Source organism: Pelophylax lessonae (assembly GCF_965119305.1).
Source record: "Pelophylax lessonae genome assembly, chromosome: 13".
Classification (NCBI taxonomy): domain Eukaryota; kingdom Metazoa; phylum Chordata; class Amphibia; order Anura; family Ranidae; genus Pelophylax; species Pelophylax lessonae.
The window spans coordinates 189801220-189817901 of record NC_138780.1 but is presented as its reverse complement, the minus strand read 5'-3'; the positions used below and the strand labels follow the sequence as shown (position 1 = coordinate 189817901).

The following is a 16682-nucleotide window of genomic DNA, read 5'->3' as shown; positions in this document are numbered from 1 at the left end:
GCATGTGCGCGCCGCCACTACCTGTCTGACGAAGCGTCGTACAGGTACTTCATTTCACGGGACAGAGCCGACCTGCCCCAGTAAAAGTACGACTTCTGGTCGGCAAGTGGGTTAAAGTTCATGCGCGTGTAAAGGCAGGCGTCCCGATACTTTTGACAATATAGTGTATATACAGTTTTTACCAACATAAGCCAAAGTTGCAAAACTGAGTTCAGACGTTGGAAGAATACGGTAGTTGGCGAACGCTAGAAACGCACAATAAGCGATTCAGCGTTCGTCTGCACAAAGCTTACATGAGCGATGATTGCAGGCAAGGCTTGTTAGCACATGGCAGCAGAGCAGGGCGGACGAGCAGGGCGGACCCAGGAGGAGGAGGGCCAGCCTGCAGGCAGCACACATCAAGCTCTCTCCCTCTTAGTACAGGCTTGGTTATGGCTGCACCGTGTCTGCCCGAATCATTCCCGAAAAACAGCGCCGGGATGGACGCCACAAGTGTGCGGATATAACCCCCAACCTGCCCAGAGGCGGCCCAGGCGGACGCGACTCTCCAGACGTTGACGATTGCAAGGTGGGTGACGTGGCTTTGTGTATGGGAACGGAACCTCCCCTGGTGTCACTTTCTAGACGGAGTGTTACGTTGTTATCGTTTGCTAATACGTTGTATCACTTTCATAAACACAATGATAACAATTGGATCGCTTTGGTTGGATCTCTCCCCCCCATTGCAGCATTACATTGTATCACTTTCCTGCTACATTGTATCACTATGTCATCAGAATGGACTATATTGTATCAGTCCTTGGCTTCCTCTATAGGAAATCCTGTGTATCCACCATATAGTAGTATACTGTATATCCACCGTATAGTAGTATACTGTATATCCCCTCCTATAGTAGTATACTGTATATCCACCGTATAGTAGTATACTGTATATCCCTTCCTATAGTAGTATACTGTATATCCACCGTATAGTAGTATACTGTATATCCCTTCCTATAGTAGTATACTGTATATCCACCGTATAGTAGTATACTGTATATCCCCTCCTATAGTAGTATACTGTATATCCACCGTATAGTAGTATACAGTATATCCCTTCCTATAGTAGTATACTGTATATCCACCATATAGTAGTATACTGTATATCCCCTCCTATAGTAGTATACTGTATATCCCCTCCTATAGTAGTATACTGTATATCCACCGTATAGTAGTATACTGTATATCCCCTCCTATAGTAGTATACTGTATATCCACCGTATAGTAGTATACTGTATATCCCCTCCTATAATAGTATACTGAATATCCACCATATAGTAGTATACTGTATATCCACTGTATAGTAGTATACTGTATATCCCTTCCTATAGTAGTATACTGAATATCCACCCATATATTAGTACACTTTATATCCCCCCTATAGTAGTATATACTGTATATCCACCGTATAGTTGTATACTGTATATCCAACATATAGTTGTATACTGTATATCCACTGTATAGTAGTATACTGTATATCCATCATATAGTAGTATATTGTATATCACCTCCTATAGTAGTATACTGTATATCCACCGTATAGTAGTATACTGTATATCCCCTCCTATAATAGTATACTGAATATCCACCATATAGTAGTATACTGTATAGCCACCATATAGTATTACACTGTATATACACCCTATAGTAGTACACTGTATATCCCCCCTATAGTAGTATACTGTATATTCACCCTATAGTAGTATACTGTATATCCACCATATAGTAGTATACAGTATATCCCCCCTTATAGTAATACACTGGATATCCACCATATATTAGTATACTGTATATCCCCCCTATATTAGTATACTGTATATCCCCCCTATAGTAGTATACTGTATATCCCCCTATAGTAGTATACTGTATATCTCCCCCTATAGTAGTATACTGTATATCTCCCCCTATAGTAGTACACTGTATATCCCCCCCTATAGTAGTACACTGTATGTCCCCCGTATAGTAGTATACTGTATATCTCCCCCTATAGTAGTATACTCTATATCCCCCCTATAGTAGTATACTGTATATCCACCCTATAGTAGTATACTGTATATATCTCCAGTATGGACAACCCAAGCCGTTGTATTCTACCTTATGGCAGCGCCCCAAGGTCTTGTATGTCTCTGGCTGGAGACCCCTAGGGTCCCATTTTTGGATGTGTTCAGCCCCCCCCCCCCCCAAAAAAAGAAATATTGCTGAGTACTTCTTCCACCCTAAGCCCCATCCTGTGGCCCCAGCTGCTCTTATGAAACCTATCTGGCAAATGTTTGTTTTTGTACATCGCCACCGCAGATGATGGCGCTATATGAATCACCGATCTGCGGCTGGCTGTAAACACGCCGACTCTATTTAGTCCCAGCATCTATTTATGGAGTTTTGGAAGGATCCCTCTGGTCGGCAGGGCATGCTGGGCGTTGTGGTTCTCCAGTGGTGACATGGATAAGGAGAGGAGTTTGTAGTTTTCTTTTTGTTTTGTTATTGGAATCAAGATGGCCCCCAGGATGCGTTCATATATGTCAGAAGCATGTCTGCTTCCTGTTGACAATCGTTCGACATGCGGTGACGGCTTTTCTCCCAAACAGACTGGGATTTTTTTTTTTTCCTGGACGGTTGGCGCTTAACCCCGCGTTACCAGTTCCCTTTTCCCTGACGGGGGCGCCTGCCGACAAAACTCCCTGTGAAAAGAAATAAATGAACCGACCGAAGCGGAAGACGGAGCAGATTTTCCTGTACTCCCTGTGTACTATATTTGCTGCTGTAGCAGCTGACGGCGAGGCGTGCGGTGATGACTGCTGCGAGGGACGCCGTGTGGTGATGACCGCTGCGAGGGACGCTGTGCGGCTCTAACAAGCTGGAGGCGCAGTTTGCTTTTGGCGAGCCGTGTTTGGGTTATCGTGAGATCGCTAATCTATTAATCAATACGCATCATCCTGGAAGTGAGGAGAGCCTGCAGCCCAGGGGTCTGGGAAATGACTTCCAAAGGATCCTGTCTGAGGGGGGGATGCTGCAGACTATTACTCCACACAACTTCTAGAGACCAGTTAGATGAGGGCCTAAAGTGACCCTGAACCATATCATTATTCTCCAAAATACTCCATACACATCCACTACAACGGCCCTGTAATCGTTTTTTCATGAAATTGTTTCTTACTGTGTTTTTTTTTTTTGTAATTTCCTCTGTGAGCTCCTGAACCACTTCTTTTCCCCCTCGCTTCTGTTTGTTTGTAATGAGCAGTGTATGTTAGTTGCGGTCATGTACATTGCTTTATGCACACTACACATCCCATACTACTTATTTCATCTCAGGAATGAGCTAGACACCGTGGCTACATTCTTGCATACAGTGTGACCAAGACGGGGGGCTACGTTCCTACATAAAGTGCGGCCAAGACAGGGGGCTATGTTCCTACATACAGTGGGACCAAAACAGGGGACTACGTTCCTATATACAGTACGGCCAAGACAAGGGGGCTACATTCCTACTTACAGTGTGACCAAGACAGGGGGCTACATTCCTATATACAGTGGGACCAAAACGGGGGACTACCTTCCATTTATACAGTGGGACCAAGACAGGGGACTACCTTCCATTTATACAGTGGGACCAAGACCGGGGACTACCTTCCATTTATACAGTGGGACCAAGACAGGGGACTACCTTCCATTTATACAGTGGGACCAAGACAGGGGACTACCTTCCATTTATACAGTGGGACCAAGACAGGGGACTACCTTCCATTTATACAGTGGGACCAAGACAGGGGACTACCTTCCATTTATACAGTGGGACCAAGACAGGGGACTACCTTCCATTTATACAGTGGGACCAAGACAGGGGACTACATTCCTACATACAGTGTGACCAAGACAGGGGACTACCTTCTATTAATACAGTGGGACCAAGACAGGGGACTACCTTCCATTTATACAGTGGGACGAAGACAGAGGACTACCTTCCATTTATACAGTGGGACCAAGACAGGGGACTACCTTCCATTTATACAGTGGGACCAAGACAGGGGACTACCTTCCATTTATACAGTGGGACCAAGACAGGGGACTACATTCCTACATACAGTGTGACCAAGACAGGGGACTACCTTCCATTAATACAGCGGGACCAAGACAGGGGACTACCTTCCATTTATACAGGGGACTACCTTCCATTTATACAGTGGAACCAAGACAGGGGACTACCTTCCATTTATACAGTGGAACCAAGACAGGGGACTACCTTCCATTTATACAGTGGGACCAAGACAGGGGACTACCTTCCATTTATACAGTTGGACCAAGACAGGGGACTACCTTCCATTTATACAGTGGGACGAAGACAGAGGACTACCTTCCATTTATACAGTGGGACCAAGACAGAGGACTACCTTCCATTTATACAGTGGGACCAAGACAGAGGACTACCTTCCATTTATACAGTGGGACCAAGACCGGGGACTACATTCCTACATACAGTGTGACCAAGACAGAGGACTACCTTCCATTTATACAGTGGGACCAAGACAGAGGACTACCTTCCATTTATACAGTGGGACCAAGAGAGGGTGGCTATGTTCCTACATACAGTGGGACAAAGAAAGGGTGGGTATGTTTCTATGTATAGTGGGACAAAGATGGGGACTACATACCTATATAAAGTGGGACCAAGACAAGGAGGCTATGTACCTGTATACACAATGGGACCAAGACAAGGGGGCTACGTTCCTATATACAGTGGGACCAAGACAAGGGGGGCTACGTTCCTATATACAGTGGGACCAAGACAAGGGGGGCTACGTTCCTATATACAGTGGGACCAAGACAAGGGGGCTACGTTCCTGTATACAGTGGGACCAAGACAAGGGGGGCTACGTTCCTATATACAGTGGGACCAAGACAAGGGGGCTACGTTCCTATATACAGTGGGACCAAGACAAGGGGGCTACGTTCCTATATACAGTGGGACTTGACAGGGGGGCTATATACCTTTTATACAGTCGGACCAAGACTGGGCTATGTTCCTACATATAGTGGGCCCAATGGTGGAACTACCAGGGTTGCTAAGGTTGCCCTTGTGACTTGGCTCTGGCATTCCCCCACTGTGGGTGGGGGTACAAGAGGGCAGGAAGGGGGTCCTGCTGTGGGACTAGAAGTTGTGCAGCTTGCTTGCGACTTTTGTGATTTAACATTGCAGTTTCTGGCACTTAAATCCCACCAAAGTCACACAAAAGTAGTGCAGGAACTTTTTTTTTTGTCTCCCTGCAACTTAACATTGATTAAGACCGCACCCATTCAAATGAAGTGTTTTGATTTATCATGCAACTTTGTGTCGCTAGTCGCATAAGTTCCAGCAGTGTGAGCCAAGGCTTATAAAGGGCCATACTATATCCAAAACTAAAAAAAAAATAAAATTAGAAAAACTCTTAACTATGGGGGGGGGGGTTAGTTGATAGTAATTGTACACTCAGGAGCTGAGAGACAGGAGGAGGGGAATTTATTTTTAAAAACTGATGCGGCTGTACATGGCAACCAATCAGCTTCTACCTTTCATTTTCAAAGCTTAAAGTGTTTGTAAACACTCCCCTTGTAAAACAACCCACTCGGGTTAAGGCCCCTTTCCCACTTGTACAACCTTCAGGTCGCAAATTGAATGTGACTTTGATGCGACTTGAAGCAATGCCTGGTAATCTTAAAGGTCTGTGGACCTCAAGTTGCATGAAAGTTGGACTAACTTAGTGCAGGGGCTACTTTGAAGTTGCATAGATATGATCGGTACTCATTGGAAATCATGGGGTACGATTTGTTATGCGACTTTGCAGTCCCAAGTCGCAGGAGTGTGAAAGGGCCTAAAATGAAAGACAAAATATTTTTGTATAGATATAAAAAAAAACATTATAAATACTATTTTTTTATTATTTTTTTATTTTATTTTATAACTGACCACATTCCCTCAGCTGTATAAGAGCTGGGGGAGGAGAAACGGCAGCACACCGAGCTTCCTAGTGAATGGCTGTGCAGCAGGAAGCGTGTCAGGACAAGTCTGATCAGTGGAACAGGAATAGGGAGGAACTCTTCCATTGGGGACACCCATTGTTAGGCAGGAAAACATAAAAAAAAACTTGTTAAGTAAATAAAATCCAATTCAGGTCTCTACCATTCCTTATTGATTGTAAGCTCTAAGGATCAGGGCCCTCTGATTCCTCCTGTATTGAAATATTTTGTAACTGTGTTGCTTGCCCTAAAGTTGTAAAGCGCACTTTTGGCGCTATATACATCCTGTATAATAATAATAATCATAATATTAATATTTAAAAAAAAGGTTTTGGTATAAACAAATTTTGGAGGCTGTTTATAAAAAGATTTGGGAGCCTTTTCATCCTGCAAAACAAACATTAGTCAATTTTCTCTGCAGCTCAAATGTTTTTCATGCAAACAAAATAGTGTGAATTGGGAAAATACCCCATTATGGCCACTGCATGGAGCTGATGATCATAGGAAAAAAATCCTAATTTCATGGATCGTCAGCTCCATCTAGTGGCCAGAATGCAGTATTTTCCTGACTCACTCTATTCTATGGGACTGTGCCTCTGGTGAGTTACCATCTTTATCACATCGGGTGTCACAGTGGTGGAGGCGTGTGAGGTGTTTTGGTCCGCGCATTGGTTTCCTGTGTGTCTGTGTTGTCACCGGAAATAGCTGTCACTGCATTTTTCTTTGGTATTTAATAATAACCAGCTCTAAAAACAGTATCACACTATTGTGGCCCCTTTTTGTTTCTTTCCCCCATTGTGGTCATCAATTGGACTGAGGAGAGACATAGAAGAAGTGTGTGCTGTATTAGAAGATACCCCAAGGTGCTATCATCTATACTGGATACAGTCATTGGGATCCAAGCCTTTTGTGGAGATCATCATACTTGCCCGATTACCTTTATCCATGTGAGTGAATGGGCATGAGCTCTGGTGAGTTGCCATCTTGTCCATGATTGGTGCCTTAGTGGTGTAGGAGATAAGAGGCGTGTTTTGATCCACATACAAGATTCTCTGCGACTTTACCCTGTCACTGAAGATATTCAGTAATATATAGACAAGAGACTTTATTCCTCATGGACTGTATAGCCCCGTACACACGTACCGAATGTTGGCCGAACGATCGGCCGTCTTTTGTCCGGTGCTGTCCTGTCGGTTGAAAAGTGCTAAAGACCGCACACGAATTTTGTCGGCCAACAACAGCCGACTGCAGAAGTGATGTCATGTGATGGTTAACTTTCCGTGTGTTTTTTCTTCTCTGAGCATGCCCAGTCTTGCTCATCTGATGTTTGTCGGCCGAATTCTGTACTGACTGGCAAACAATTGGCCGTTCTGGTGACGGCCAACAAAAATTTTATTGCCTGCACACCCGATTCTGTTCGGCCGAAAAGTCGCGGTCGGTTGTCGGAAGCATCATACTAACAAGCCGACATTCGGCCGATCGTTCGGCGGCCGAATATTTACGGCCGACAATCGCTACGCGTGTACGGGCCTTATTGTGCTGTCTTGAGGGGTTCACTCATTTCAGCCCTAGATCATAATTCCGCCTGCGCTACTAACACTTATTGGGTTTCTTTGAGATTTAATTGGTGTTTTTTTTTGAGTATTCTGTGGGACTGAAAGACATTCGACCTGGAGAGAAAATAGCCATATAACTTTCGATTTCGCCCGCATGCACACAGAAAAAACAATGTACATGAAGAATAACTCTGCCATTTTTTTTCTGTATTAACCCCTTGGTGCCAAGCATTCGCATATTTGTGTGCAATATTGCAAAAACAGCTGTGCCAAGAGCATGCTTTCCAGTTACCGGCGGCTAACGGAAAGCTCCAGTTCGCTGATTGTGATTGAGAGCTTTCTGTTTGACTTTGGTGACAGCCAATCACAGCAGTCATAACTTCCCGGCATTCTAAAGGACCAGGAGGCGCCGGCTCCAAGGGGTTAATACACCCCTTTAAATGCCAATATGCCCCATGATGCTGCTATACACACTCAGGAGCTCAGAGACAGTTTGCAACTTCGGCATTATCTCAGGAAGTTTATGGGACAGCAATTGTTGGGGCTCCTTGATGTGTACATCCTGTTGGGCATGTTATTGTGTGTTGAGTTGAGACCTATTCTAAATGCAGGGCAGCAGAGGAATGAAGTCCACTATGATGTGCAGCACATGCGTCATTGCGCGGCGCAGCACGTGCGTCCTTGCGCAGCGCAGCATGTGCGTCTTTGCGTGGCGCAGCACAGCAGTAAAACTTCCATAACTGCAATGCATAGATGTGAAGCCAGCCCTTGACCTTAGTGGACTTCTTAGCTCTGTGGACATCTTTAGGCAGCAGAGGAATGCAGTCCACTATGATGTGCAGCACGTGCGTCATTGCGTGGTGCAGCACGTGCGTCATGGCGCAGCATGTGCGTCTTTGCGCAGCACAGCATTAACACTTCCATAACTGCAATGCATAGATGTGAAGCCAGCCCTTGACCTTAGTGGACTTCTTAGCTCTGTGGACCTCTTTAGACAGCAGAGGAATGCAGTCCACTATGATGTGCAGCACGTGCGTCATTGCGTGGCGCAGCATGTGCGTCTTTGCACAGCAGTAACACTTCCATAACTGCAATGCATAGATGTGAAGCCAGCCCTTGACCTTAGTGGAGTTCTTAGCTCTGTGGACATCTTTAGGCATCAGAGGAATGCAGTCCACTATGATGTGTAGCACGTGCGTCAATACGTGGTGCAGCACGTGCGTCATTGCGTGGTGCACGTGCGTCTGCGCGGCGCAGCACAGCAGTAAAACTTCCATAACTACAATGCATAGATGTGAAGCCAGCCCTTGACCTTAGTGGACTTCTTAGGCAGCAGAGGAATGCAGTCCACTATGATGTGCGTCATTGTGTGGTGCAGCATGTGCGTCATGGCGCAGCATGTGCATCTTTGCGCAGCACAGCAGTAAAACTTCCATGACTGCAATGCATAGATGTGAAGCCAGCCCTTGACCTTAGTGGACTTCTTAGCTCTGTGGACATCTTTTGGTAAAGAAAGTAAAATTTATTAAGGGGTCAACTATACATTTTGATATTTAAGCTGGCACAAAATAATAATTTTAGATTGCCTAAATGCATGCCTTCAGGCAGTCATTACCGGTTCTCTAAAGGTACCCCCCCCCCCCCCCCCTCGGGCAGATTTCTCACTCAGAAAGGTCATGGCCACATTCCCCACCTGTAGTCTGCTTGAGTATGGACTTTGGCTGACTTCACGGCCATCAGATATCCTCTTCAGTATGGAACAAGTGGGATGGATAGTGAGGACCACATTAGCGTGTTGGCGATATTATGCTGTGTGTTCTTCTGACCCCGTGTGATAAGAGGATCTGACAGCCAATCCATACACCACCTCTGTACCGTCCACAGAATATGTAACCGCCATATAAACATATATTAGTTGTGGGACTGTGGTAGGAACATTATAGTGTCAATTTTTGTTTATTTAAAATCTTACAAAGATACAACATAATAAAAACATATTTACATATATATAGAATATATATTCTATTAGTGTGTGTATGTATGTATATGTATATGTGTGTGTATATATATATATATATATATATATACACAGAATAAATAAATTCTATATAAACAAACAAAAAGTAGCTTACTTAAGTTAAAAAACCCCCCAAAAAACTAGGCAGAAAACGTAAATAAAACATACAAACCAAGATACAGTATATGTTGTTGTTTTTTTGTTGCTATTATTATGCACAACAAAGCTCTAACCTCCACCTAAACATACCCTCAGGCTGAGAAAAAATTACACATTTATCCCATGCATGCTGCATTTTTCCACAAATCTGATCTTATAAAAATCTAGGGGACGTGAAAGGACAGCAAGAAAAGTCACACACCCAGAGACTGACAGACAGCACGCCTTTCTCCAGGTTCCCGTGGAACATTAGAGTGTAAGCTCCTTTGGTGCAGAGACTGATGTGAGTGGCTCGGTGTTTTTTGTACAGCACTGCGGTATATGTCAGAGATAAATCGATGTATTATAATAATAGTGTGTGACTGGGGGGGGGGGGGGGGCATTTGAGTGTAAGCTCCTCTGTGCAGAAGTGTAAGCTCCTCTGTGCAGAGACCAATGTGACTGGCTTACTTTTCTCTCTACAGCACTGCGGTATATGTCAGCGCTATATAAATGTATAATCATAGTAATAGTGTGTCGCTGTGGTGGGGGCATTAAAGTGTAAGCTTCTCTGGTGCAGGGACTGTTCTCTGTACTGTACTGCGGTATAAGTCAGCTATATAAATGTATAATAATAGCGTGAGACTGTGGGGGGGACATTAGAGTGTAAGCTCCTCTGTGCAGAGACCAATGTGACTGGCTTAGTGTTCTCTGTACAACACTGCGGTATATGTCAGCGCTATATAAATGTATAATAATAGTAATAGTGTGTCACTGTGGTGGGGGCATTAAAGTGTAAGCTTCTCTGGTGCAGGGACTGATCTGAATAGCTTAGTGTTCTCTGTGCTGCACTGCGGTATAGGTCAGCTATATAAATGTATAATAATAGCGTGAGACTGTGGGGGGGACAGTAGAGTGTAAGCTCCTCTGGTGCAAAAACTGATGCGACCAGCTCAGTGTTCTCTGTACATCGCTGTCAGCTCCATACAAAATAAAATCTGATTTGTTGCTCCACAGACAGTCCTTCTTTCAGACACTTTGGTGGATTCCATTAGTAGACTCCTAACACAGTGGATGTAATTTTAGAATCTTTTGACGTTTTCCAAAATGCTCTAAATATCCCAGAATCAGCTGAATAGAATGTTTCGAGTCGAGTTATAAATGGCTTATGCGAACTTCTAAATTAGTCACAGGTACTTTTATTAAAACACGAGTGGGCGCAAACATGAGTCACAGCGATCCGCTGAGTATTTGCTTTTTTTTTTTTGTACAAACCATCAATAGGTGTATTTTCTTTTGTTCCTGATGATTGAGGGGATGTGTGCAATCCTTTTTAATATGTCCGGTGATTAGATTGATTAGTAGATAATTATTTATTAATTGATACACTAATATTACCTGTATCATTGGGCAAGTTGAGGCCATATGGGCAGTAAGACAATACATGAGCAGTGGCTGGGGGAGCCCTTGAACAAAAGATCATAGAATATAAAGGGGAAGAGAAGAGAAATGGAGACCTGAGCTTGTTCATGTTGGGTCAGACATGTTAAAAATAAAAAATTTTATATATATAATATTATTATACACACCTACAGCCATGGCCAAAAGTTTTGAGAGTGACGCAAATAATAATTTTCACAAAGTCTGCTGCCTGAGTTTTTATGATGGCAATTTGCCTTCACTCCAGAATGTAATAAGAGGGATCAGAAAACGAACTTAATCCCATTAAAAAAAATTCCCCCTGCATTTGTGAAGAAGGCTTCAGGGTGCCCAAGAAAGTCCAGCAAGCACCAGGACCCTTCTTGATCCAGCTGCGGGATCAGGGCACCACCAATGCAGAGCTTGCTTAGGACTGGCAGCAGGGTGGTGTGAGTACATTAGCACGCACAGTGAGGTAAAGACCTTTTGGAGGATGGCCTGGTGTCAAAAAGGAGAGCAAAGAAGCCACTTCTCTCCAGGAAAAACATCAGGGACAGACTGATATTCTGCGAAAAGGTACAGGGATTGGGCTGCTGAGGACTGGGGTAAAGTCATTGATGAATCCCCTTTCTAAATGTTTTGGGCATCCGAAGAAGAAAAGTTGTGCGATACCACAGTCCTGTGTCATGCCAACAGTAAAGCGTCCTGAGACCATTCATGTGTGGGGTTCCTTCTCAACCAAGGGAGTAGGCTCACTCATAATTTTGCAGCCATTAAAGAGGAAGTAAACCCTCCTCTGACACTTTTACCTATAGGTAAGCCTTTGATAAGGCTTACCTATAGGTACGTTAAATATCTCCTAAACTTGCACCGTTTAGGAGATATTTACCTTACATGCAGCCAGTGACGTCACTGGCGCATGCGCTCTAAAGGAACGGCCGCTGGTGCCTTCAGAGTCCCGTGCCGTGACCGTCGGCTCGCGTGCGCGGGAGTGACGTCACCGCGGCTCCGGCCAATCAGATGGCCGGATGCCACGATCCCAGAAGATGGGCGACGGGACATGTCGCCCGTCATACAGGTAAGCGGGCGGCACGGCAGGGGCGCGTTCTAAGGTAAGTATTTCATAATGAGCTAGTATGCGGTGCATACTAACTCATTATGGGTTTCTCTTTCAGGTTACAAAAAAAAATATATTATATATATATATATATATATATATATATATATATATATATATATATATATATATATATATATATATATATATGGGTATACAACCTCTTTAATAAAGAATGGTACAAAAACATCCTCTTAGAGCAACTTCTCCAACCATCCAAGAACAGTTTGGTGAGGAACAATGCCTTTTCCAGCATGATGGAGCACCTTGCCATAAGGCAAACGTGATAACTAAGTGGTTTGGGGAATAAAACATTGAAATTTTGGGTCAATGACCAGGAAACTCCCCAGACCTTAATCCCATTGAGAATTTGTGGTCAATCCTCAAGAGGCGGGTGAACAAAAAAAACCCCACAAATTCTGACAAACTCCAAGCATTGATTATGCAAGAATGGGCCGCCATCAGTCAGGATGTGGCCCAGAAGATGACTGATGGAATGCCAGGGGGAATTACAGAGGGTCAACACTGCAAATATTGACTCTTTGTATAAACTTGATGTAATTGTCAATAAAAGCCTTTAAGGCTGGGTTCACACTTCATGTGGACGCTGCTCACAGCAGGTGCCTGGTGCGGATGCCGCTCACAGCAGGGGTCCGGTGCATCCCTGTTCTCTGTTTCAGGGACAAATTAGGCCCAAATTTGTGCCTTTATTAGGATCTGAAACAGAGCCAAAGACCCACAGGACCCTTGTGCAATCCGCTCAGCAGCCGCCACGGAGATGTGTGAACCGGCTTCATTGAGAGCCAAGCACACTTTCATAGCATGCAAATTAGATGTGGGGAAACCCGCATCCAATTCACATCAGTGTGAACCCAGCCTGACACTTCTAAAATGCTGTTAATTATACTTCAGTATCCCATAGTAACATCTGACAAAAAGCTCTAAAAACACTGAGGCAGCAGACTTTGTGAAAATTAATATTTGTGTCATTCTCAAAACTTTTGGCCACAGCTGTATATACCGTGTGTGTATACTAACAATGGGATACTATGCTTCTCAATGACACCAATGATCGGGCATAATTCCCCCCCCCAACAACGAGGCACCATTCCTCCCAATGACACCAATGATGGGGCATTGTTCCTCCCACTGACACCCATGATGGGGCACTATTCCTCCCACTGACACCCATGATGGGGCACTATTCCTCCCACTGACACCAATGATGGGGCACTATTCCTCCCAATGACACTAATGATGGGGCACTATTCCTCCCACTGACACCAATGATGGGGCACTGTTCCTCCCACTGACACCAATGATGGGGCACTATTCCTTCCACTGACACCCATGATGGGGCACTATTCCTCCCACTGACACCAATGATGGGGCACTATTCCTCCCACTGACACCAATGATGGGGCACTATTCCTCCCAATGACACCAATGATGGGGCATTGTTCCTCCCACTGACACCAATGATGGGGCATTGTTCCTCCCACTGACACCAATGATGGGGCACTATTCCTCCCACTGACACCCATGATGGGGCACTATTCCTCCCACTGACACCAATGATGGGGCACTATTCCTCCCACTGACACCAATGATGGGGCACTATTCCTCCCAATGACACTAATGATGGGGCACTGTTCCTCCCACTGACACCAATGATGGGGCACTGTTCCTCCCTCTGACACCAATGATGGGGCACTATTCCTCCCACTGACACCCATGATGGGGCACTATTCCTCCCAATGACACCAATGATGGGGCACTATTCCTCCCAATGACACTAATGATGGGGGAATATTCCTCCCAATGACACCAATGATGGGGCACTATTCCTCCCAATGACACTAATGATGGGGCACTGTTTACACCCACTGACACCAGGACATTTACTTCTCCCGCTGGCCACTATCTGGCCTTCCTACAGTTTAAAGGACAGTAAATTGGCCCTTTTTGTGTAGAAAATCTGGAGACCCCTGATGTAAATGACAGTCCCAGAGGGCCCCTGTGCAGTTGCACAGTCTGCAAAAAAAAAAAAAGGGTAGGTCTGCCCCTGTCCTGAGCAAATTTACTGATCACATGGGTCCAGCCAAATATGGGAGCCAGTAACAGGACACCTTGATCAAGCAATAAGTCCTCTTAGTTGCTCCAAAACTTTGCTGTATTCATGTGATCACTAAAGTTGCTCTGGATGAGCATTTAGGTGTGCTGGTGACACTCTTTGCTAATTGGATGGACTTGTAATGGGACCATTTTCCATTTGTTGGAGGAACTTGTGATTGGGTCATCTGTCATTTGGTGGAGGAACTTGTGATTAAGCCATCTGCCATTTGTTGGAGGAAATTGTGATTGGGTCAGCTGCCATTTGTTGGAGGAACATGTATTGGGGCAATCTGCCATTTGTTGGAGAAACATGTATTGGGGCCATCCAACATTTGTTAGAGGAAATTGTGTTGGTGCCATCTGCCATTTGTTGGAGGAACTTGTGATTGGGTCATCTGTCATTTGTTGGAGGAACTTGTGACTAGGTCATCCGCCATTCATTGGAGGATCTTGTGTTGGGGCCATGTGTCATCTGAACTCCTTTCTCAGACCACCATGTTGATGCATCTCCAGGGGGCAGGTCCATTATAGCCTGGGCTCACCTAAAGTGAGTTGAATGGCAATGGACATCATTTACCCTGCTGGCGGAGGGCCATCTGCTGACAGAGATGACCTTCTGCAAGGGAACAGTGCTGGTATAATGAGAATTTTAGCAAAAACAATTTTGAGGATTTGTTTAGGGATGCATGGAGTAGTTTTGCCAGGTGCCAATATCTATAACAAATCTGCAAATCCTGATGGAATCATGATGGCATTCGGTGCCAGTGTGCCGATTGCCAGCTGCAAATCGTGGTGGAATCTTGATGGCATTAGGTGCTGCAAAGGTGCCGTACCAGTGTGCCTATTGTCAGGTGCCAATATCTGTACCAAATCTGCAAATCGTGGTGGAATCTTGATGGCTTTAGGTGCTCCAAAGGTACCAGTGTGCCTATTGTCAGGTGCCAATATTTGTTCCAAATCTGCAAATTGTAGTGGAATCATGGGATTGGTTGCTCTAAAGGTGCCAGCATTCCCTATTTCTTCCCAGGGTATGTGTAGTCCACAATAAATTTAGATTGCTAACATATCGGCTTTAGCATCAAGAAGTTGAAGACGAGGACAAAAAATATTCTACCATTTGAGCCCCAAAGCGGAAAAAAATCAGTTTTAGGACCAAAAGTGTTTCTGACGCTCTTAGATTTACCAAAGGCCTAAACAACCCAGGAGACGACTAATTGTTTATTATCTGGAAATGAATCCCTTGCTGGCAAGTATCTAATTTGCAACGTATTGATACAATGTCTTCGTATTGTTAATCTCCAGATAGCAAACTAGTTCAGCCCCTATGGGGACTGTGTGCAGTAAATTCTAGTGGTCCAGTAACCAATGATTGATAAACCAGCGTTGAATCTTCCATTCTGATTTCATCATCTGCAGACGCCAGGAGGTGACATCAAAGGAAAGAGAACTTACCTTAATTCTAATGTAGCAGAATATCCAGCATTGGTGCTGGGGATGGGTCTGCCAGGGTTACTGCTAACGCCAACAGCACATTTAAGCTGGTTGCCCAAGTGTTGACAACTGAGACAATGAACAGTCCGGCATTTTTGGTTTTTAGTTTTTATTTTATTTTCGGAACTTGGATAGGAGAAGGGAATGAGTGGGATACTCCTCTGGCTCAACTAATTCCTTCTAGCGCTGACTTGGTGCCGGCTGAATGCCGACCAACGCTTGCTGGCGCTTATGAACACTGACTTGCTGTTACTGAACTGAAACTGACTTGTGACGCTTCCTTTAGCTCAAAAGTCCTTTGCACTGCTTCCTCCAGTCCTCCTTGACTGAGGTAGCCACTTGTAGATACTGCTGCAGCTCCCAACACTAACACTTCAGAGCCCAACCACTGGCACCACCTTTACTCTTCAGGGCATACACTGGCACCCCCTTTGCTACACTTCCACACCGGCTAGCTAGCTCCTGGATCCCTCTGACCTTCTCCGGAGTGGTCCCCTCTTCTAGGCAGACCCCAGTGGTAGTTTGCAGTACTCATGACTCAGAATGCTTTCCTGAAACTCTGTCCCCACAGCTCTGCTTGTCTTCAGCACACTGGATCCCTCTCTGCAGCTCAGCCGTGTATCCCCACAGGCAAGCCGCCTGGGACACCTGTTCCTTCTGCCAGAAGGAGAGACAGCCGTCCTCTCCCTCCTGGGACACCTGCTGAGTTTGGCGGTGGGATGCACATGGGAATCGGGACTAATGCTTGGCTGGGGCTGGGTTGCTGGGCAAGTGGGGCCCCCGGGCAACTGCCCATCATGCC

The 16682-nt window shown here is 45.0% G+C and overlaps 1 protein-coding gene across 2 annotated transcripts in view; it reads left to right on the top strand.

Annotated features, from left to right (window-relative positions):
• Nucleotides 1-381: 381 nt before the first annotated feature.
• Nucleotides 382-16682, top strand: part of FOXN3 (forkhead box N3) — a 312655-nt gene continuing 296354 nt past the window's right edge. For both annotated transcript variants that reach the window (XM_082242801.1, XM_082242797.1), the window contains exon 1: nucleotides 382-568. The gene's annotated coding sequence lies outside the window, so the exon portion shown is untranslated. The remainder of the gene's footprint in view (nucleotides 569-16682) is intronic.